This window comes from Xylocopa sonorina, chromosome 10 (assembly GCF_050948175.1).
Source record: "Xylocopa sonorina isolate GNS202 chromosome 10, iyXylSono1_principal, whole genome shotgun sequence".
Classification (NCBI taxonomy): domain Eukaryota; kingdom Metazoa; phylum Arthropoda; class Insecta; order Hymenoptera; family Apidae; genus Xylocopa; species Xylocopa sonorina.
This window is the reverse complement of record NC_135202.1, coordinates 11,905,179-11,929,106: the sequence shown is the minus strand read 5'-3', so window position 1 is coordinate 11,929,106 and position 23,928 is coordinate 11,905,179. Positions and strand designations below refer to the sequence as shown.

The following is a 23,928-nucleotide window of genomic DNA, read 5'->3' as shown; positions in this document are numbered from 1 at the left end:
TCTCGAAATGATTGCCTCTCTGTTATCGCAACCCCCTGCCGTGCATGAGAACAGTGTATACTCGATAACCAGCCAATATCAATACCCTCACGTTGCTCGATTTACATTTCTCAACGAATCCCGACAAATTGTACACCAGCACGATCTCTATATGTGTATGTGTGTATGTACATTACGTACAGCATGAGTTCTACAATCCAGTTCTCGTTCACGTTCACTGTCCTTCTGTTTGCCTCTGTGTTTTCGCATCCCCTTTGTAGAGCCGTTACGCGACGATCGTCGCGCGTCCGTCGGGACACGGGCGACGGTGCACCCCCGTACGCGATGGTACCGAACGCGGGACGTGAAACGTCGGGATGACGAGACGAACCAAGTGGTTAGGATCGTGGTCGATCGAGGAGACGATGCGAATCGATTTCGAACCTCTCTCTCTCTCTCTCTCCCTGTTTCTGGACAGATCGCAACCATAGTGTCGTGTGCGCGTAGCTAAGAAGTAGAAGACGATGGCGAAGGGTGGACGAAAGTAGAGAAGAAGAAGAGAAAGAGGGAGGAGAGATAGTCTCGCTCTCGTGTCGTGGCCAAGGTGACCAAGTTGTTGTTGTTCCCCGGTGATGGCTACCCGTCCGATTGAACTTTTTTTTTTTTTAACGACTTCGTTCAGCTCTCTTTTTACGAGCAGTCGCGTACGAGAGCGGCAGAGAAAATGTTGTGACAACGCGGCACCCTATTGGCTCCCATCGGGAGGAAAGCGCAAAGTGATTTTACACCGTGCACACAAACTTTATTTCTCGATTCACTTACGACGTACGCTTTGTTTGCCCGCGTAATTGATAGCCCCGTCGGACGTGAATTAATCTTTTCCGCGCGGCGAAGCGTGGACGGATCTCGAAAATTTCAAGTCCCGTGCGCGAAGATCCCAGCACGCCGCGTATCCAAAGTCCTTCCGCCTCGACGCCTCGGGTTCTTAAAAATTTCGATCGACAGCCTCCCAGCAGGCTGTCACACACGATCGCAACAGGTCCCCGAGTGCCTCCGATTGTTATCGTTTTAATTGCACCAATTCGTTTCACCGATCCGTTCGATTACCACCAGCTTTTCATCCCCTTGCACGTACCTCTCGATGCTCCCACGGCTATCACGGCTAAACAACGCTAAACGAACGACTCGAAAAGTCAGCCGCCGAGCGGTGTGAAATATGAAAAGTGCTTTCTCGCGCGAGCAACGTGTGACGGGCGAGGATTGTGCTCAGGGGATGAATACCTTCACCGCGGCGGGAACTCAATTTTGCGGCACGACGGTGAAAAGGGACGTGTGTTATGAGAGGCGCTGAGGCAAAGTGTGACGGGACCCGTGAAACTTGTGAACGATGCTGAAACGAGGAGCTCTCCCGCTGGTTTCAAAAAATTCTGCCCGGATTTGACCATCGAAAGCGCCAGAGACGCGTCGAGGGACGATGGAGGAACAACCCTTACCGTGATTCTATTTAGGAGCCATTCCCGATGAAACTTAATTGTCCATGCGACGATTACATTTCCATGCCATTTGCTCTCGCACAGAGCAACAAGAGTAACGAAGCGTCGAATTTTTATTCGCCAGTTCCCTTGGAAGTCGAGGCACAGAAACTCTGGAGCGTTACTCGAGGAACTTGCGAGTGGTTCGCTGAAGGACGTAACGAATTTTATCGAGTCGCTCTGGTGACGATGGATGACACGACCACTTCGATCTTGAACCTCGCTACGACATGCCGGATATCGTTCCAATCGCGTCGAGATCGAGAACAGTTTGTCCGTTCGAGTGGTGCTAATGGATTGCTTGACTCGTACCACTTGCTCTCGCCTACATTCGTTGACCTGTTCTACTCGCGCTACTCGGTTCTTGCCAGTGTTGTGTCTTTCTAAACGGTCTTCTGGTTGCTCGTCAGAGGTTCTACGTGGAGTTTCCTCAAGAACGAACGACGCCACCGATATCAGCGTACGATCAATGGGTTCGAGACCGAGGGCGAAGGAAAAATGTAAACTTCCAGTGATGGATCCAGGGGTGGAAAATCGTCGAGCTCCGATCTCGTCTATATAAATGTGATTTACTCGAAGGATTCGATTCCCACGAAGCGGTGGGAGTGCTATAAAATACAGGGGGAGATTCCGTCTCGTCAGAAGTGGGACGTTTTCGAGGATGTAACGACGATCGAGTTTGGAAACGTCGCGAGGGGGTGAAAAATCGTCCCTGGTTTCACTGGCTTCCCTTGGAACGTTCGCTAGTTTTTATTTCAGCCATACCATTCGATGGTTAATACCACTTACCGGATTTTTATTGTCGATCGAACGGGAAATGGAGGGACGCGCGACACAGGAGTTGTCTTCGATGGAAAAGAGGAAGAATGGTCCACGGAACGCAAATGGCTCGCGGAGGAAAACGTTGCCCGATATGGAAAGATCGATCCCCATGAATACGATTTGATCCTGCCCCGGAGAACGTTGAACAAGGAATGAAATTCAAAAAGAAAATCCCAGCTCGATCGGGGCGAAAGTCGCGGAAATTCGTATTACCATTAAGTGAACCATTCGAGTTTCATCCGAAGTGCCGTAAAAAAAGTCTTCAACGCGACGTTTCTCTCTCGCTTCGGTTATTAATTATTCGACTCGATCGAAACGTTGAAGGTTTTCTGTGATCATTCGCGACAGACGTGCAGTGGTTCCAATTTCACAGTACGTACGTACACCTGTGAAAGGTAGCAAAAACTTCGACGTACCGCGAATTACCATCTCGTGCGATTTTTTCCTTTTTTTGTGACTATACAACAGAGGGATGATACGCTCCGTCGGGTACTAGATTTCATCTAGACGGACACGGGGGAGAAAACACTTCCATTTTGACGAGGACTAGACGTATCAGGCTGTACTATCTGACCGTCGATTTAATTCATACGAGATTGCGTTCGACGCTGATAACCAAGGTCCGACTCTCTCTCTCTCTTTCTCGATCGGGCGATATCGAGTGACAAGAGAGGTACGTCTGTAAAACGTATCCGTGAGAACGGGAAGTGGAACGAGAAGTGGAGCGTCCGCACCCCGTCGTCCAATTCCGATCGAAACAATTTCGAGGAGAGCCGAAAAAAAGGGGGACTATAAAGCTAACCGAGCACACTCGACTTTCTTAAAGCGGGATCCTCTCTGGAGGGTCCGAATGCCGGCAGAGGCGTGACTTCGCCCCTCGTCCCGAAGGGTAGGAAACAATCTCTTTGTAATTACAAAGCAGCTCCTCGATACTTTTTATGGCGCGTGCTGACTCCGGAAAAGGGCCACCTTCGCCGTCCCAATCGCGCTCGGTTTTTCTCCCACGGATTTGCCAGGTCGATTCACCTTACGCCTTCGATTTATCCGTTCCATCCCCCGGTTTGAGGGATGCCAGAGGAATCCGTGACAATATTGTTTATTACCGTCATTATTATTATCGCCCCTGTTACGTGTTCAGAGAAAAAAGAAAAAGGAAAAGGCGTGCGGCCTGTGGTATATACGATGGAAAAAGGGGGAAAAGTGGAATGTGTTTATAAGCAACGCATAGTGACGCAGAAAAGTGACCCGCGGGGAGAATAGTTTCCTCGGGACATTGTCCAGTACTGTGTGCGAGTACTCGTTTCGAGACTGATCGCACAGTTCGTGATCGAGTCGGAAAAAATGAGCGTAGAGTTGAACGACCGAGCTAACTGCTTCCCTATCGCATGGAATCGAAGGCAGCCGCCATTTCGGGAACGACCCGTAAACTCCGCTTATCTCCACGATCAGATAGATTATTATCCGTCTGGGCAGCGATTGCACGCAAACTACTTCCTGCCAGAAGAGCAAACGGCTCGCCAGTGGTGTTACGCCTGTTGCGCGTTAAGACCACTGGCTTTGCTATCAATTACCGAGGATGATAGGTTGACATGCTCAAACAGAAGTTCGCCGATCAGTTTTCTTAATCGCGATCCAACGCCACCTCGTTAACGAAATTTCCGCGGTGATAATCTCACCGGCGAGAATATATTTCTCATCGTTGAATATTCCATCCAAGTTTCCTCTCCATCTCCCTCTCTCTCTCTCTCTCTCTCTCTCTCTCTCTCTCTCTCTCTCTCTCTCTCTCTACACCGCTTCTCCTTGTCTCATTCGCATTTCCATCGAGCTCCTCCTCGAGACACCGCTGTTTAGCTTAAATCTGGGTTGAATCTGGGTTAGGTTTGAGTTAGGTTTCACGCGGAACCTCGATCCTTCCGGCACCGCGACGCCTAATAAAGCGCACGACCGTCTGCGCGTCTATTTATCCCCACACTTTCCTCTATTTGCCTATACTAAACGCGACGCTCCCGTGGGAGGATCGACGTGTCCCGTCCTCTGGTTCTCCCGTTGAAATTTACCGTTCCATTATGAGTCTGCTTGTGCACGGATTTGCGCCGGCGGTTCCCACCGAGACCCAAAGTATGCCCGGCGTGATCCGTACCGAAGAAACGGATTTTCTCGCGGGAAATTAATTCCCGCCACCGTGATAGTTAATAAACAATCTGCAGGATGAGCAGCGCGAAGCTCGATCACGGATTATCGCGAGTAGATCCGGCTAGAACTCTCGTTCGAGTTTATAAGCCGTGTAAGGCCGGATGTATCGAATTGCCCGCGGAGGTTAATCCAAATTAATTCCCCTGGTTCCTTGATAACTTTCGAGTCGAATCGTTCCGGTATAGGAACGATTCGCAACGATATTTTCGGCTAGACTGCGACGAGCGTTCATTATCTCCGATAGATGGAAGTAAAACGTTCGTTTCAATGTTGATTAATGAATTGCTCATTAGGCGCGCAACCGTGGGCCTCCACAAATCTGTTGCCGGGTATTCACCAAGAGTTATTACAGGCGAGCCTTCCTACCGCCTTCTTTCTGCCCCGTTCATCATCGTTTCGGTGTGGAATTATTTTCGACAAACGCCAGGCTGGAATTACACCGTTGAACGGTATTGATTTAATCAACGACGAATTCGGGAATTCCATTTCGTCTGGGGGAAGTTTCATTTTATCATCTTGTAATTAAAATTCTCCGCTGCCCTGTTAATTGAAATTGAAAATTCAGCTCGATTCGGTGTGTCTCGTTTGCGAATCAATCTGCGCCGCGTTTTTCGGATGTTCTCAAAGTAACGCAACGATCGAGAGGGAATAATTTGGCGTGAAACTCGCGCGAGAATCGAGGCGATACAGACCGGACGTGATCATTTCTTGCAACTGTCAGGCAATTAATTTCCGATTGGATTCCCTGACCCGATTCGAGTCACCGTTTAATTTTCACGACCTTCCGCATTTCCCAAATTCTATGCTCGCGAGATCGATGGATCCTCGATCAAAAGCGGTCGAGTTCGAAACAATCATCGAACCCGCTAACTAAAACCCGTTGTTACACACCGTTCTATGCGCACACGCGAACACTCTGATACCAAGTGTAAGCCGTTGTGTTAGATCCGTTCGTGTGCCACCATTGATACCATTGAGAACTTCGTCAACCGAGGAACCCCAGGACAGCTCCCCTTTGTCAGCCTCTGTGCCCCACCGATCGTCCACCGATCGAGATGGAATCTCTCGAAAACCGCACGTCCATCGACCCAGAACACCACGAGACAATTAGAAGCGGAATGAAACAGCCTAAGACTGTCCTCGTCCACTCGAACGATCGTGACTCTGAAATTTCATCGCACAATAGTGCTCCCCCTCTCCCTGTTAGTTTTCCAAGCGTTTTCTTCGCTGCTCTCCGAACGAGCCACGAATCGAACCGATAGCCACCCTCGCTCGAGAGCCATTTTATCCCTTTCCTCCGGCTTTTATGCTCCCTTAATGACCTCCGTGATCCGAGCACCTTGGAATGGGGGTGAGAGGTCAGTAATTTACCCCTGAATCCGAGTAATTTACGCTCGCCGCGCGTTACATATCGGGATCCATTGAATCGGCTCGATATCGTTACGATCGATGGAACGAGCTCGACCCGACACGGGGCCACCTCTGTTAACGCGTCGATTTCCACCGGCGAACCGTGTCCGTTTCCCCTCTTCTTTTCAAATATCAATTTTTTTCATTAGAGGAAATTGAAGTACTTCTGCTTCCGTACACGCTCGGTGTATCACTCGTCGGCTATTAATATCCGGGGCATGACGATCGTGCACCAGTGTTGCTCGGATGTAAAAAAAAAAATCGACGACAAATTGACGATTAATAGCGGTGCTCTCCGCGCGTGAATTGTTCTACGTTACAGGGCAAACATTTTTCACCGGACGATCGTTTCTCGCGGATAAGAAGACAGACGGAACGACGATCCGTCGCGGGTTCGACCTCTTCGAGATCGTAACGAGGGGTTAAATCCATTTCCCGCCGGGTCCCTCGATATCGCACGCCGCTTTATCCCATAATTTCGACTGATTTATTTGGTTATTTATCGCTGATGAATGCGTCGTCCGCGGCTCGATTTCAATTTTATAGAACGTCCCTGTTTCGTGCAATTTGTATTCGATTGCCGGGTGTATGCACAGTTATTCAAGCGAGGCCGCGCGCCGTATCGAGCGAACCCTTTCGCGTCCGTTTTTATTCCTTCGACACCTGGCCATCCCCGTCGCATCGCGATCGATCTATTTTTTCAGCTCGAGCGTTCCTCTGCATCGGCAATCATCGCGCGGCCCTCGCTCTTTCTCCTACCTGGCCGCGTTCTGTGTTTTCGATTCGGACGTCAATAAACCATCGTCCAATTACAGCCGCGTCTGGCAATTAACTGGCAATTTACAACATCTAAAATAGAAGCCCCGGTGCGGACGAGTGCCCCGCAATTTCGAGCCGCGCAACAATTTCCTTGGAAAATGATGGTGTCGAGCTAATGTTAAGCAAACGTTCATTACGATCCCCGCTAGGATTATCCCCGGGTTCAAGCAGAGGCGATATTTCAGCCGGCACCCAGCTGGATAGACGCGCTGGGCGCGCAGCTATCGTTGCTGGAACATTTAAGGAGCGATTCAGGAAACTAAAATATGATACAAACTTGGGTTTCAGCTTGAATATTTTATGGGGAACCTGGCGGTGGAAAATCTGTCAGGTAAATAAGGAAATATCGTCCGACTAACTCTCTCTCTCTCTCGGTGCAAGCGTGTTCGACGAATTTTCAAAATCGCGTCTCTCAGGAACAAAGTTGCAAATACAATTTTACAAGGATTCTTTTTTTCTCTCTTGGTTCACGGAATCTTAAACCGTTCCTTGAACGTTCCAGAGACAGTCGTTCACGCGTCCTTTTAGAGCGAGCCTGTACACGAACGTTCGCCATTCGATGCAGAGGGATAGGACGTTCAACGGGACATTTATTGGTATCGCGAAATCAGAATCCAATCAGGCTGTAAATAGGGATCGACGTCTTCTTGGTCGAACACATTCTGCTCGGAAGACGATCATCGTAGTCAGTCTCGCTGATAACAGCGAGCCTAGTCGAAGAGGAATCGAAATCGTTGGCGAGACCCCACGCGACAATTTCCCGATAATTCGTCGCGCGTTTCTTTTTTCCTCTCTTTCTCATCAGCACGCAATCAGGATAAACGGGATTTAATTACGACGGCTGGGTAGACCGGAACACTTTCGCTTTCCTTTTTTTTCTTTTTTCCCTCTCTCCCGTGGCAACTGCGTCCGATGCTCGCCTCCACCCGCGAGCGCACCCTTCGCGACGGAAATTTGTTTTCTTCCGTTGGAACAATTTTTCCATCCACAGATAACGCGTCCACTCTCGTTTCCGTCAGTTCAGCCAGGTCGATAGGCCAAACATTCGACGAAACGCGCGTTCTCCCCTGAACGAGTCGAGATTTTTACCAAAGTCCAGCGTGAAAATCTGTGCACGTCCATCGTCGCGACGCCTTCGAATTTTTTAGAGATCGAAGGATAGAATGGGAAATCTGGCACGACAGAGGCAAGTTCCGATATCCGTGGATGGCTCGTCGCGGAGTCCGGGCACGGGACATTAATTCGCGCTGGCGGAAGCCTTAACAGAATAACCGCGCGTTTCAGAGCCGATGGTCATACGCGGTGGCGTTCTCCAATTAATCACCCCTCGCGTAGCGAACGCCGTTCCGTTGGTTGCGTTAAGAACGGGGCATTGTTTTAACGAGCGAGCACCGCGTAACGTAAATGATTTATACGCGAGACTGCGTTTACCATTCAACTGGAAAACAAAGGACTCCCGTGCCCTTACTGTCGTTCGACCAATTGTACGTCGTTTAATTAAACGCTGTAAAGTTGCCGCGAATTACACGAAGACCATTTAGCCGACCGTCCCGCTGAGACGCACACAGCGACGAGGAGGAATCGTTTAAACTAGCCATCTCGTGACCCAGTGCCGAATACCTTGGTCCCTTGCGATTTATTACAACGCCCACGACGAATCGTCTCTTCTTCGACCCGTGGCAGGAAGGATGACGAGTCCTTGGAAGGGAAGAGGAGACAGGTTTATTGTTTGGGGGAGAAGGATCGATGGACGGCTGCAACTGGACGCGGACTCGTACGGAAACGAACGGCGAGCGACGCAGATGGATTGTCATCGAAATGTCCTCGTTGGGCTAATTATTTGCCTATCAGTCGCGGGGTAATCACCGACGTTCACGATCGACCGTCCACCCTGCTCGTCCTCTCGATATTACCGGGTAAACTGGCTCGCCCCGGCCACGAGTCACGTCTTCTTCGTCGCTCGACGAACGGCCCCATCGAAGTCAATTAATCACCACTCTGCGGATGGAACAGCCGCGCGAGCAGTGCCGCGAAATCTCGCTTAACGGCGAAAAGGATCGTCGTTAAACGCGATTAAGTCTCTATTCGAGCCACGGTGGGGATAAGTGGCGTTTCAACGACGGAAATTTCTGGGGATTCCTGGCGGTAATTATCTCTGCGCAAATAAGACGAATCCACCTCGTAATCCACCTTAACCAGCGGGGCAATGTTTACCGGGTACTCTTGACGATGGCGCAATTCGAGCTGTTTTCAGAAGGGTGAAAGGGAGATTCCCCGCTGTCGGGAAACGCTTTACCTCGTTTCGAATGCGATTCTCGTGATTATTGCCGGAATTGTGGATTTAATCGCGTTAGCAGCTGTTATAAATGTTTGCGAAGCGCGAAAAAACTCATCGACGAGTTCTATCGACGTGGTAACCCCTGACTGTGCGTTGGAACCGATACTGTTTGCAGTTTAATCACGGTTTTCATTCGGGCACGAACAGATTAAACTTTTCCATCAAAAAAAAAAAATTCATCGCTGCGTCACAAACTTCGCTACTCGGTTCCATTGGTACCGTGATATCGTTTCGAGATCGCGGGAAGTCTTTGCGGTTGTGTCAAGGTCTATCGAAGAACGTAGAGATACGTCGAAAGTATTTCTTTTTAGTTACACCATCGAGAAAAAATTCAGTCGAATTAGTTGAAAGCCAGGAACAACTGGGAAAGGTAAAGAATGGGATGTAGCGAGTCGTCGGTTAATTCGGCAGGATCCTTAATTCTCCACGCTGGTCAATGGAGCGTCCGAACAAAAGACCGGCAAGAGCTTCGCTGCAGCATGGTCATACCGTGTTTACTTATTTCAAACGGAAGCTTTGTCTATTTAATACCTCGTTCTACCCACCCGGTTTAAAGTTGCGCGGTCTGATTTTCAAAGAGCACAGCCGCATGTAACTCCCCCCGTTTCACCTTTGTTTCATTAAATCCGCATCAAACAAGGCTCTCCACCACTGGCCTATCTCCAATTAACTCCAATTTCGGTCGTCCGTTTTTACCACCGCCCAACGCCGCGCATTTAGCGCGGTAATTATTGGGCTCGCTAGCTGGATTACGAATCGCCGCGTCCTTTATCAGCAGCCATCACCCGCCAGCACTTTTTCAACCCCGCAGCAGCACAGAGCTTTAGCGATGCTGTCGAGCCACGGAATTGAAATTCCCCCACGGTTGCTTCTTTCCGTTTCGCATCCCCTTTAGATCACCGCCACGACGCGGATTATAGGAGCCGGCGCGGTTAATTCGATAAAGCTCGAACGGGATCCGTAACAAATGCCAGACGCGCTCTCCCTCTCGACGAAGACACGAGAATTTTCTTTATACCATCCTAACGACTTCCTTGGATAACGAAGCCGAGGTGAATTAAATAAGAAGCAACCACGAGAACGTACCATCGTACGAGCTTTCTTTACCGAGATAAAAGCACCATCCCCCGACCGTATCATTTCTTCCCTCTGTCGGAAGAAAAAAACACTCGATCGTTGAAAAGACACACGTTTGCACGAGCGAGGGCACACGTTGCGTGCAACGTAATTTCTCCTACGCTGTTTCTCGATTGATAATTGAATACTCGAATGGCAAAGGTGCACGGTTAGGTCGATCGATTCCCAACGATGCTCGAACAATTTAAAACAAGCGCAACGCATCGTGATTAAAACCTGGGGGGATGCGGGAGGTTTTGGAACGATTACCCCGGTGGATACGCGAAAATGTACGAAACGAACGAACGAACGGGAACGAGCCGCGTCGCGCGCAGCGGAACCTTTCAATTTAACCCGGTGCATGCACGGAGTCCATTAGTCTGCAGGATTTTCATTCGTAATCGCATCCTGCAGACCCACCTCCTTCGCCGGCGAACGCGTCGCGAACCGCGAGCAATCGCTTAAGCCGCCTGTTCCCACCTGTGAAAGTCATCGTCGCCGAAAATTTCGTCTCCCCGTTTATCTTCCCGTCCGCGACGCGCGATTTCCATTTCATAAACTCGTCCCTCGGTGAGTCGGCGGTTCGATTAACTCGAATTACGAAACGAATCGTGAGGCAGACGCGACAGAGGCTGTCCGTGTCAGCCAGCGTACACCGACGCCTCTTCAATCCGCGACGACGTCGGATTTTAAATTAATCCGTATTAGGAGGAGAGAGGAAAGAAAAAAGTGAATTCGAGAGCGAGCCCGTCGCCAGCATCCGTTTTGCCAGCGAAAATTACTCGTTTTGTAGACCGTGAACGTATTCGACCGGGATAGACCGCACGGATTCCAGTCGTGGACGTCGTTAACGAGATTTTCGAATCGAATCAGCACCGTCCCCGTCGCATTCTTATTGCCTTCTTATTTCCAACTTATCGGTATATAAATCAGGACGGATACAGAGATACCACTTGGTACGGTTCGATCGCATCTCTTTCTCTCGTCACGTACACGAACATCGATACCAAAGAAATCCTACCGAGAATCGAAATCGAATGCGTCCAGATGAACGGATGCACGGATCACTGGGAACCGTCGACGTTGTAGCTCATCGACGAGAAATCGAAGGACCCGCGACGGGAGGATAAAACTGGGCGGACGAGGCAGTTTAATTCGACGCTGTCCGAAAGGGAACAGCTGTAGGCCGTTGTTGATTACGGCACGCGAGTGGAGATGACATCACGGTACGCTGTGCCCTCGTAAATTGAACGGTAATTAAATTCGAATGCAAATTGCACGCGTGCTCCCCACGAAGTATTAGGATGAAATACGCGTTAGCATAATTTCTCCTAATGCGCGCTCGTCGATGATGTTCACCCTTTCCTCTGTATCCGCTGATTCGATCGTCGAAAGCAAGCCACGCGAAATCTGATACCGCATATTGGTGACAAGAACCCATGGACAAGTCGCAAATCAAAGAGGTTTCATGGTACGATCGTTTTCCGCGAGAAGATCCGAGCTAAATTTCTTCGTTCGACTCGCAACGATCGCCGCTGGAACCAGGGGTTGTCGTAAGGGTAGCGAAACCGTTGCAATGTCTGGTACGACGGTAATGAATGCGGAAGCTTGCGTAAAATTCAGAACGAACGCTTATGTAATCAAGCCAACAGGAATAATGCCGCGGAATGTTATCTCTCGTGATTAAAACAACCCTTATAAAGTTGTCCCGACGTGCTTAAAATATTACTCGGGACCAGGTAGCTACGAGCGCCGTGCCGCTACTTCCGATCGTTAAATGAACTTGTTCGAGATTCGTCCGCGAATATTCGCCCAGCTGAACTCCAAATTGTCCCAGTTGCCGTTACAATTAAAACGACATAACGTTGACGAAACGAATCGATACCCCGTTCGGGGTGAAATAATTTCGAATTAATTGCATTCGCTGCGAAATCGCTGGACACTCGCGTCGATAGCCGTACCCTTTCTTTTTGTTTATTTAATGCTCGACAATTTAACCGGGACGCGAAATTCCATTAAAAAGGTAACAGGAAAAGGTCGTCGATCACGGGACAAAGGATGTACAATTGAACGAGAATCAATGGCACGAATAAATCTATAAATCCTCAGGAGAAGACAATGCCATCGAAGGATAACCGATATATACAGAAGGCTGGATTATTAATGATCGAATGAGGATAACAGAGAGAGAGAGAGGGGGAAGGAATTTTACGAAACTTTCAATTTCGTTTCAGACGCTTAGGCTAAGCTCGCAGAAGTTTCGCTCGGCTTTTACGGGTTCCCATTATAAAACCGAGCTCTTAAGGAGGGCTATTAAAAATGACTAAAGCCGTCGAAACTTTTAGTACGCACTCGCCCCTTGGAAAGCGACTTAAGGGAAGACTCTTGATGGTTTACTCGTACCGCGAGTAACTACTGAACATTCCCAACGCGAACGGGGAAGGGCGCGCGAAGGGGTGGGAACGCGGAAAATTAATATCAGCCACCGCGCGAGTGGAACTTCGAGATGATTAATGCCAGCGATGCGTGTCCGTCCGTTTGTTTTGCGTAACTAAACGTCTTGCTCGGACGATTTGTTACTGTCCCCCAGGCTGGCTCGTTTTTTCTCGCCCCGTGTCCCGTGACGAGATTTTCAACGCGAGCGGAGGACGAACGAAAAAAAAAAACAACAACAAGAGAGATATCACGCTCCCACTGTAATTAAAACGGTTAATTGGAAAAAAATCACGAGCACGGCTGTTAACGAGGTTATAACGCCACGGCGGAAGTGTAAACGAAAATTTGTTAGCGACCCGGGGCATTTTTAATAATTAAAAGTGAACGTCCGGAGATGGAGGGGAGGAAATCCGTGGCCGCATTAATCTTTGCGTTTGTCGACTTTCGAGTAGACGTTAATAAAATTTTTATTAACGTGAAACTAACAGGTGCGTAATCGATTCCACCATCGAGCATAAATTTCACTTGAGAACAGACACGGATCTTTAGCTATCTCGGGATTATGTTAATCGGTCGAGTGAAAGTGCGCGGCGATCGCGAAATAAAAGTGAAACACCGTCGCGTTTCAAAGTGGACAGTTAAAAAAGTATCGTCAGCCGGTTTTAAATGTGGCTCAAGGCTTCGCCAATGGAGTCGATGATAAATAGAAATTTCGATAGCTTCGAAGGAAAGCAAGAACGTCAGAGAGATGGCTATTACTCGCCCGTTTCCTGTCCCCCACCCCACTCTATTTCAGTTTTCTCCGCTAATTTTCCAGCCCGTTGCCTTTCCATTCTGTAAGTTCACCCGGTGACGTATCGCTGGATACCCCACCGGCTGGGACAGCCACTTCGTTACTTTCTGCAATCGAAACGCGCGCGGATCCATCGACGTGCCTCAGCCGCACCGAATCGTCGTATCGAAATTCGAATTTCATTCAGCCGAGGATAAACAGGCTGCTTTCGCGTTTCGTATTTTCCTCGCGATGAAACGTTCGAAAGCGGTGACCAGAAAAAGAGAACAAAATCACTCTTCTCCTTTCTCTTCTAACGCTTACGAACACCGCGCAAAGATTTCGCACGAACTCGCTACTCCGCGCTGGATGCCGTACACGCTTTTACCTGCTTTTCTCTATTATTGTTTCGCTGGCTCTGCGTTCGACATCCATTATTCATTGTTCGATGTAGCTGCGCGTATAACATGCTCGAGACACGGAACGATTTTGTATCTCGATTAAATATAAATCGAACTTCGTGCGCCCCGTTAAATTGCTCCGTGGAAGACAATCGTGAGTAACGCTCCTGCGGGGATTAGAACGGCGAGATAGATTTCTCGAGAGCTTAACCACGGTCGACGATTGACTTTTAAAGTGAAAAACTCGACAGCTTTTTATCAGACTTTTTAGTAATAATTGGTCAACTTGATTCTAGTCGAGGGTGAAGGAAATAACAGGGATCTAAGTTCGATCGAGGCTCTCACCGCGAAACACACGAAGAGCCGTGGACGGTGATAAATTTCAGATGAATATCGCGCCACGAAGGGAAAAGGGAGCAACGAATTTTATAAACGAACGCTCTCGATAAACATACACTTGATTTATAGCTGGACTGTCACGTCGATTGCAACGTGTATTTATAAAACCATGAATGGGGGCAAACAATTGTTCCCCGACGGAAATGATATCGATATTTATATTTCGTATCGCGTCGATACCATTTTGCGTCCGCTATAATGATCGCTCCGATTCGTGGCTGGTAAAACCCGATAAAAGTTACGTTCAACTCTGGCTCGATGAAAATTGTGGTCCGCTTTGGGCGCGAGCAGCTGCATCCAATATAAATAATTCCACCATCCCGGCTAATAGAATAAACAAAGACCTCGAGAGCAAATCTAATTTCGAGAGGTGAACTTTTTCAAACTTAGTCTACGGGGGCTCGCTTATTTATTCGCTTCTTTGCGCGAGCCATCGGGATTATTCAGTTTTAGTCGCCACTGTGTCGGTCGTTCCATTATTCACGGGAACTCCCCTGCATTCTCCCTCGATTTGTAGCTAGCTTGTAACAAAATTCTGTTGAATATCTCGTTAAATATTAGCCGCGTCGAGGCAGTCCTCCAGCGTCCCTGTGTCGCGCGAATTCAAACCCCCCAGTTCGAAGACGAAACGCACCCCTCGCGGAAGGAATCACGAAAGCCAATCCAGACCGATTTCACGGCTGTTCCATCGCATCCGCTTACGTTAGTCTTTCGAGCACGATACAAAGCCCTTCTGTTCGAAGGAAACATCGTCCCCCGTATTCCATTTTCAAAAAGAGACCCGCAATCTTCGTTGAGTATATATATATATATCTCGTTTCTGTGCCTCGAGATTGTACCTAAGCGTTTTTGCGCTATTTAAATCCACTCGAGTCGCATCCCAGGCAGCAAGAAGCTTAAATATTCGACACACGATCCATCGTCTTCACTTTGTCAACCGTCTACACCTCTGTCTCGCTCGTAACAAAACTCGCGAAGAGTGCAAGAAATTAAAGTACGGACATTTTCGAAGGGAAATTAGTTTTTCGCGCAGTTTCATCTGAACCTCCCCACTAGAGGGATTTTCTCTAGTTTCCAAGGGTTTCGTTTTAATAGCGACAATAGCTCGTATCCTTCCAGCAGTCGAATTATTCCTTTGAATCTTTCGTACACCCGAGTGTACTTGACCGAGAATGCAAATATCACGATGCAACTCGTGAAATGGATATTCCACCCCTCTTGGCTCAAATAAATATCCATTTATTGCCTCTTGGTCTTTAATAACGATTCGCGTGCGGTCTGAATTCCAAACGACGATCGCGTAACGATATAACGTCAATTAAAATTTGTATGCATCGCCGGTTGAAAGAAAACTGCATCCCCCTTCGACCCCTATCTGGAAAAATCGATGAGAATAAAAGTCTGGCTTCGATCGCGTTTTGAATCGAGGCTAAGTTCGCCAGCGAACAGGAGTATCGGTCGTTAAATTGGACCACTTTTTCCAAAGGAACGCTCGTTACCGAAAAGTCGCGGTTAAGCTCGTCTGTACCCTCAGCCTGGCTTCTTCCGAGTCTCATCACTCAAGTTACGCGAAAGAGCGGGGGATGCGGCTCCTCGAATTCAGAATAAAGACAATCCCTTATAACCAGACTTTCCTTCTCGTGCTCGCGAACTTTCTAATACCGCCAAGAACATTTCAGGGGATGAAAAAAGCCGGGCGGGAAGAAGAATCGCGAGCTACGAGTCCCAGAACACCGATCTCCACGCTTATGTACTTGGCGCGATCCTCCTTCCACTTATTCCCGTTTAAAGTGGAAGAATCCTGATTCACGGGACGTAAACACTGGCGAAGAAATTCATCTAGTTTCGAGGTTAAATTAAAGCGATACCGCGCGGGCGAAACGGCGAAAGAAAGGCGAACGACCAGCGATATTAGGCATCCGGTGGACGTTAAACGGGCGTGGAATTTATTTGAAATATCCTCGAGACGAGCGCGATAAATTTACGCCACGTGCTTGCACCGCGGGAAAAGCAACCGGCGATCGATATTCCAATTTTGCAACGCGATCGATCCGACCTGGAAAAAGTAGAAGTACCCCCCATCCAGTGAACGGTGTGCAGTCTCTCCCCAGGGGTGTTGACAAATTCATGGAAGATACTCGATGGAACCCGAAAACTGTAGCCTCCGTATCGTACAAAGTATTACCAGCGGATGTTCATGCATTTATGGAAAGTTGAGATGCACAGAAAAATACGGAACACGTAAAATATGTAAAACTATACAACAAGTAAGACGAACAAAGTGGCATAAAAAGTGATTATAAAAAGCATTCGCGTGAATAATGAGAAACCGAAGAGGCGCTCGTAGCTAATCCATCGACACACGACTATTAAAAATGAACGAAACGACGTATCGATGCTTCTCGCGATCGCTTGTTTCCAGAGCGACGTGAATTATAAGCATAAATATCCGCTGTCCGTCGATCCTTTTGCTTGGTCCTTCGCGCTCTCTCGCGTTGCCTCGTTTCGTTAACACCTGTCGTCGCGTCAATCCCGCCGACAATAACCAGATCGTTCGATCGCGGATTTGCCAAGCAACACTATCAGTCAAGCACGTTTTATTGACATTCGGAATTCCATTACGTCGAGAATTGCGTTCGCCGGTGGAGTACGATCGGAAATGGAACCAGAAGCAGACGAGTGCCCTCCAGCGCGACAAGTTTCCCTACATGATCCCACCTGTACCTACCCCCGCCTCTCTCACGGGACAAAAGCATGCATGGATAAAGATAAGTAGTCGCATCTTCGCGCGAAAGGAATATTCACCGCGTGGTATGCATTTTATAGGTCACCGTTCTCTCGTTTATTTCTATTCGCCTCGTTCGCCAGACGCTGGCAACGAGCTTCTGAACGATGCACCTTCCATCGTACCTTCAGGAGATTAAAGCGAGAAGGTCCAAAGCGTAACGTCCAGTCGACGAAAACGCGCGACACGTTCGCGCTGAGGCAACGATGTAGCAACGGGGGATAAACAACCGTTCGCTGTGGGGTGGATCGAGATGGTGGACGATCGAGGGAGATATACGTGGGCAGGGTCATAACAATAAGCCTCCCGCGGGGCAAAAAATTGCTGCGTCGCTTTCAGGAAGCGAGGAGGATCGATCTGGTGCTCATAAGCGAAATCTGATCACGGGAAAGTTTCGAAACAAACGGGGTAGAGACCTGCCTGCGCGCATAGGGCGCGTCTTTTAATTTAACTTTCCATTATCCGCTCGGGAGGGTAGGCTGCTGGTTTAGCTTTCCACGGGGCCGGTTATTTTATCAGCGACACCGAGCTCGTGAAAAGTTGACGAACCGAGAGCACCGCGATTATTTATCCAGCCTTTGCCTCGTGGCGGCGCTTCTACCAGGCCTTCTCTACCCAACGCGATCGAATACTTAGGTGCTTGCTCGATCCACCTGAGTTGGTTGTTTCGAGAAGTTCGAATTAATTCTGTCGCAGCGGGGAACGGGATAGATGATCGTATTTTCCTGCTGAAATATAGCTCGCTGAAACGTATGCTGTTACGGGAGAACAGCTTGTTAGAGGATAGCTTGGCAGAGAGCAGCGTTTCGAACGGGACGCGACATCGAGGAAGCGCACGGAAAAACGGTCGACGATGGTCTGGCGCAAAGGGAGGCACCCTTTTTAATAAGCTCGCGAACTGAATTAATTTCATCGTGTCTGAACAGTGCCGGCGCGTACGAAGATACGAAGGAATGCGAATTGTCCGACCGTGGAGTCGCGAAATCTCGTCGGATTTCGAGGACGAGTGACAACGCGAAAGTATTAAAATCGTTGCGGGATTTTGGGATTTCAGCTGAATGAGAAATGTCCAGGAATAATTGCAAAATTATTCGAGCTGTCCTTGCCCCAGGCAATTAACCAGCTTTTCCCTCTAATATTATCCCCCACTTCACACTGCCAATGGCAACGATTCAAGTGGAAACGAATTCATTGTAATAAATTATTGGCCCTACTTCCTGCGCCTGGTTGGCACTCGACTGCCATCGTGCCCGTTAAATGTTATTTTAATATTTTATCTTAACGGACCCGCGATACGTTTTTCGTTCAGCTTCCCTGCGAATTTGTTTGCCTGAAACTAATGGCAGAAAGGACATTAGGGAGGCGATTATCGTCGCGGGGACCTTTCTCGCGGCTTCGCACGGGTGGCCATTCGCGGAGAAAAATACATCTCGCACTCGCGACACGCACACGATCCGACTTTTTACGACCCCCAACCTCGGCTGACTTCTTACGACTGAAATCCCCTTTGGTACTTTCGGCACTTGGCTCGCGAGGATGGAAATCCGACAAGGCTCGTGATAAGCACGGTAAGCACGAGACGATACAAAAACACCCGCTATTATTTTCAACGTCGAAACAGCCTCAAACTCGTTTCTTAACGATCCCTGCCAATTTCTGTTCAACGATCGCCTCTTCTGGAAACGGTCGCAATAATTCGTAGGAAAGTTCGCCTCGAACTTTCCAGACTCGTTTCCACTACGGAACCGTTCGAATCTCGATTATCGGAGGTGATTGGAGTACACGCGAGATTCGTCCAATCGAGAGGCCAGATTAACGGACATTCGTGCCGACCGGTCGCCTCTGTAACTCCTGCCCACGATCGAGGTGTAAGCGGTATTTAATTCGCAAAAGGTAGGGGGGTTGAAATTTATGAGAAAGCCGCTCTCTCGCCCAAGGGACAATCGGTTCGGACAAGAGAACACCCACCTTTCTTTCTGGTTCCCCATTTTCACGTGTCCCTTCTCGTCCCTCCGCAAGACTCACCCTCCGCGTGCGCTATCGATCCCCGCGTACCTACTTGTCTCTCCCATCGTACAGGCCCCGGGTCTGTAGCCTTGACAATTTTCTCCGACAGGATCCTTTACGAGTCGCGAGTTAAAACCGTGGTTTCCACCAGGGAACTTTGGGCATCCATTCTCCAACTTCGAACCCCGTCGACCTGGGTGGGACACCGGGGAGAACTTGGACCACAACTGCCGCGGCTTATTCGTTCTGTATCGGTCCTGCCAAGCTCTCACGGTCCTTCCTAACTTCCAGCGAGTCGATTGAATTTATAGAACGGATCACGTCCGCGCTCGGTTTCCGCGCGTGTCCCCGTTTAAACGCGAAATCCGAGAGCCACGGCACGAATTAACTACCTGGTCCCCGGGCATAACTGATTACGCGCGGACATAAACTTAACGTTTCCAATTCGAAGCTCGCCGCTGTTTAATGTCCGTTTAATCCGTAAACCGTTGCTAATCTGCACGTTAATTTCATAAATGCACCGGATAGGGTAAATATTAACCGAGCGTAGAAGTTCCGAGCGGCGGTGCCGGCCGGAGGGCGAAGTGTCCGCAATAATTTTCGACCGGCGTGCACGACAGAGTTGACGGAGGCGCCCGTCCAGGGTAATTAACATTCGAACGTCATGCGGCATTAATTCGTTTGCGGAACGATGATCGATTCCGCGAGACAAAGCGAACGCGGCCCACCCACCCGCAAATGGAACGCCACCGCCAAAAACTAATAAGTGAATAATAACGCTTCTCGCATGGAAATCCCGCGGACGCCACAGCGACAAGTTTTCGGTCCTTGTTTCGTCCGTGAATAATAAAAATCGCGGACAGTGTTCCCGTTCTCCCGGGGTTTTTTTCATTTAGCTACCGAATAAAACGTAAGCTCGCAGCTTAGCGAGGGGCCTGTCTCTCTTTTTTTTTCTTTAAACAAACTCCCGCAACGCGGCTTAAGCTATACAAATCTCTGCCTTTCGGCTGTCGCGTAATCGCTCCGAACAGGACTCGATCAGATCTCGCTCGTTGCGTAACAATTGTTGTCGGCGAATTATAAACAGTCGGTAACGAGAATTCGCTGGTGGACGGTCACACGGCTGCCAGTGATCCCGTTAGCGAATAGTACGCGAGTTATGGACAGACGACAACGGGGCGCTCGTAAACTGGCCAAGGTAACCGAGGTGTGTATGGCCGTGTTGGCGAGCCTCGCGTTCGTAAATTTCCTCGTTCCATCCGCGAATATTAATCACAGGGACGAGCGGGACGTTCGGTCCGTTCTGTGATACGCAAACGCGTCCCGTTCCCGTCGGTGACGATATCGGTTCGCGACTGCCGGGAGAAAGAGAGAGAGAGAAAACGGTCACAAAATTATTTGCCCGTTTCAACCTGCTGAGCTGGTAAATAATCGCTTGACGCGCCTATCATCCTTCTGCGCGAGGATTATCTCTTAAATTATTCAATGAATTTTCCCCGGCAGTTGTTAAGTCATCAGAAACGGCCATAGTCCCGAGAGCGGCTAAGCAATGGGTAAACGAGGGATGGTGGTGTAAATGGTTATTCGTTTCGCGAGGAAAGCAGAGGAATTCTATCGGCTATAATAACAGCGGATAATTGTTGAATGAACACCCGGGAATTAAGAACGAACCGCGCAAGCAGCGTCACGTTCGGTTGTATATTTGCAAGTGTCTATGCATTATCGGAATATCGATTTTAAGTATGGCGAACGGCTTCGATAAAAATATCGGGAATTCAGGCTGAAGCAAGGGACTGGAAAAACCGAAAATAGGCGGCGATGGTCGTAACGGCGTTGCTGCAGCGACATCCGTTCACGACGATCCACGCTTTACACCCTCAGACGGAGGAGCTCAAAAGCTATGCACACGTTGCCCTCTATAAAATCAAGGCGAAAGCGTTTTGCGATCGCCGCGACCGAAATAGCGCTAATCGTTAATAGTTAACCAGGGCCCCCCCATTGGAAATTGTAACGCGCCGCTCGCGGATCCCCGTTTCTCCCATTACGATCGATCGATTAAACGGTGTCGCACAATCTCCGAATTTAGCACCGCCAACGTGTGCGTGCCTCGCTTTAAAACGCGGTATTCTCTCTCACCCTCGGACGGGATCAAGAACGCGAACGAGTTTACCATACCATCCGTGAAATTCCGCGCGCGATTATCATTAACACGCGCGTATATTCCACGTAACACGGCGACTAAATTTATGGAAACAAATTCGCGAGGCTCTTTAGATGTGCCCAAAGGGACGAGGAAATCGGCGAGAGCTTTAGAACGCTCGCGTTCTCCTTCCCCCCCTCTAAACGGTAACGATCGTGAAGTTTTAATTAGAAAATCCGTCCTGTTCGTACCGCGTCCCGCCCCCGAATGATTTTCATTCGCGTATCGGGTACGACGCAACTTCGCCGGCGCAATTATGCCGGAATGGTAATGATTTCGTGATTATTTGTAAACTTGGCGTACGCGGATTCCCAGGGGCGGCTAGCATCCCCGAAATTCTAATATAAATTCCGACGCTTTGACGAGAGAGCGAGCGTCCACCGTGGGGGCGAAACCCTTTAAGACAACGAGCGCAGCTACGTTGCCGGCATTTTCTTTCGCGCACCGGATCGCGTACAGATTGCCTGGACAGATTTACCGAGTATCGATCGCTGTACTAAACTACGATACGGTTGCACATATTTGAAACTGATGTTTAATGCATGGGCTGATAATCAAAAGGCGCGGCGGGCGGGGGAATGGAGAGGTGAAAATTCCCGGGCGAAGCGACGCGAAAATATATACCCGATCGAGTGGTCCTTTTGATTTTCATGCAATCCGCGTATGCAAGACGCGTATCTGCTGTTCGGCCGCTATGCATGCATAATGCATGCGCCGTGGCATATGCAGCTTTATCTATCTGTGGGCACGGCTACGGTCAATGGCTGACATTGGTCGATACACTAATTCAGCGTATCCAAGTTGGCCAAACTCCGACTTTGCATACTCATTCCCGGTAGGATAGGCGGCGATACGGCGAGTTATTTACACGGGTCGGATGATACAGCAGCGATTCGAGCGATCGGTTCGATTTCCATCGGGATCTCGGTGACGCTGGTCTTACGTGAAATTTAATAACGCGGCTGGAATCGAAGCGAGCGCCAGCTTCTGCGACGGATAAGACGAACTTTGGTAACGAAATCTAATTACGTAGCGGGGGCAAGTGTCGAGAGTTTTAAAGAATCTGACGGCGGAAATGGAGCCGACAGAATGGGGCGTTCCTTTAAAGAAGTTTCAGCTGAGATCGCGTAGGTCAGACTGATGTAGAACTAAATTAGGTCAGGTTAGATTGATCGCACGAGATACGAATAATGATGATTACCAAATACCTCGAAGCGGAGCGTAAGAAAATATTTAAAAGCTACTCTGTCGCTCGAGGGTGGCTACGATCGTCCAGCGTCGAGGCGAGAATCGCTGTAAATCGCGCGGTTCCGAGATATCCGTTCCTACGTTAGCGAATGAGAAGAACGTCGACGAACACGGGTGGCGAAGGGTGAAGTACTGTAAAATCGCGACTCGTGTCGGACTCGTGGCCAGATACGATGGCGTTTCTAACGGCGTAGTTGCGGCGATGCGTGCCACGATGAAATTCCGCGTAGGCCGGCTGATTGCGTCTACCGTTGCATCTACCGTTGAGCCTGGCCCGTTTACACACATTCACACTTACAATAGCCCGATTATACGGCATGTTACTCGCCGCCACGGATTAATGCACCGGCCATTCGATGCACCCTGCCGTGCACCGTGCACACCCACGTAAGATATTTAAGTGGCCCCGTTCGTACGACGCTAAGAATACACTTCGTCGACTAATTAATTCGGGGACGCGCACGAGCAAACCCCTCTGCGACCCGTTATTATCGTTCGTTCGATCCTGGGTAACGCGTGGCAACGATTGATAATGCAGACGACGGCGATACGCGAGCAACCCCGTTGGCGTCGCGATCATCCGCTCGCCCTCGTCCACCATGCGCTTACAGGCTGATCCGATTTGCAACGCACCCGCCTCAGCACGTGTAAATATGTTAGCACACGGGTGTACCTTGGAACTCTTTAATCCAACTTGGCCTCTCTCGAAAGAAACGGGGTAAATCTTGTTGCGACACGACGGGCTGCGGAACGAATTTGTAACTCGAAGAAGACCGAGGCAACGAAGTTTCTCGCGGCCCGCAGCCAACTCTCAATCCTCTTATACATCTATTCATCGGCCCTGCCCTCTTGACTTCGCGTGAAAACTCTCTGCTCGCGTGGTAACGGCTCTTATCGCATTCCCGCGATTCTATATCGAATTAAAACGCCAGCGTGGAAAAGAAGGGGATCGGGAAATCCACGGAAGTTGATTACGCGAACGCGCTGATGGACGGGGGTGCACTCGAGGAGCAGAATGTACGACGAACGCTCGGCGGATACGTAAGGGTTCTCCGATTCGATCTCGAGGGACATTTTTTATTCGCCACCACTTCGAGTTCGCAATATTCCTGGTTATCGTCAAATTCTTGCGTTTCGACACGCTTTTAACGAGCATCCACGTGTAATTGGAATTCAGTGGGACGATAGAAGATTGTTAAGTGTTAGACCGAACGAGCAGAACGATCCCCTTTTTCCCCTTTCAAACGCCGCCGCACAAAAGTAATCCTTTTAATTAAGATTCTAGACCGCCGGATTTATCGCGGAATAAAATCCCTTCCGCGTCCGACGATACAACAGCTGAAATTCTGATAATTAAAATTCTTTAATTAACATGCGCCCTGGCGAATTGCTTTACTTCTTTGTTGCCGCGCTGGTTATGTCGGATAATTACTGAAAAAGTTCATTCTAATGAAAAAAAAAAAAAAAAGAG

At 49.1% G+C, this 23,928-nt stretch overlaps 1 protein-coding gene across 1 annotated transcript in view; it reads left to right on the top strand.

Moving 5' to 3' along the window:
- The window catches only part of Dop1 (dopamine receptor, D1), a 35,507-nt gene that overhangs the window by 161 nt on the left and 11,418 nt on the right, over window positions 1-23,928 (top strand). The gene's annotated exons all lie outside the window — the stretch shown is intronic.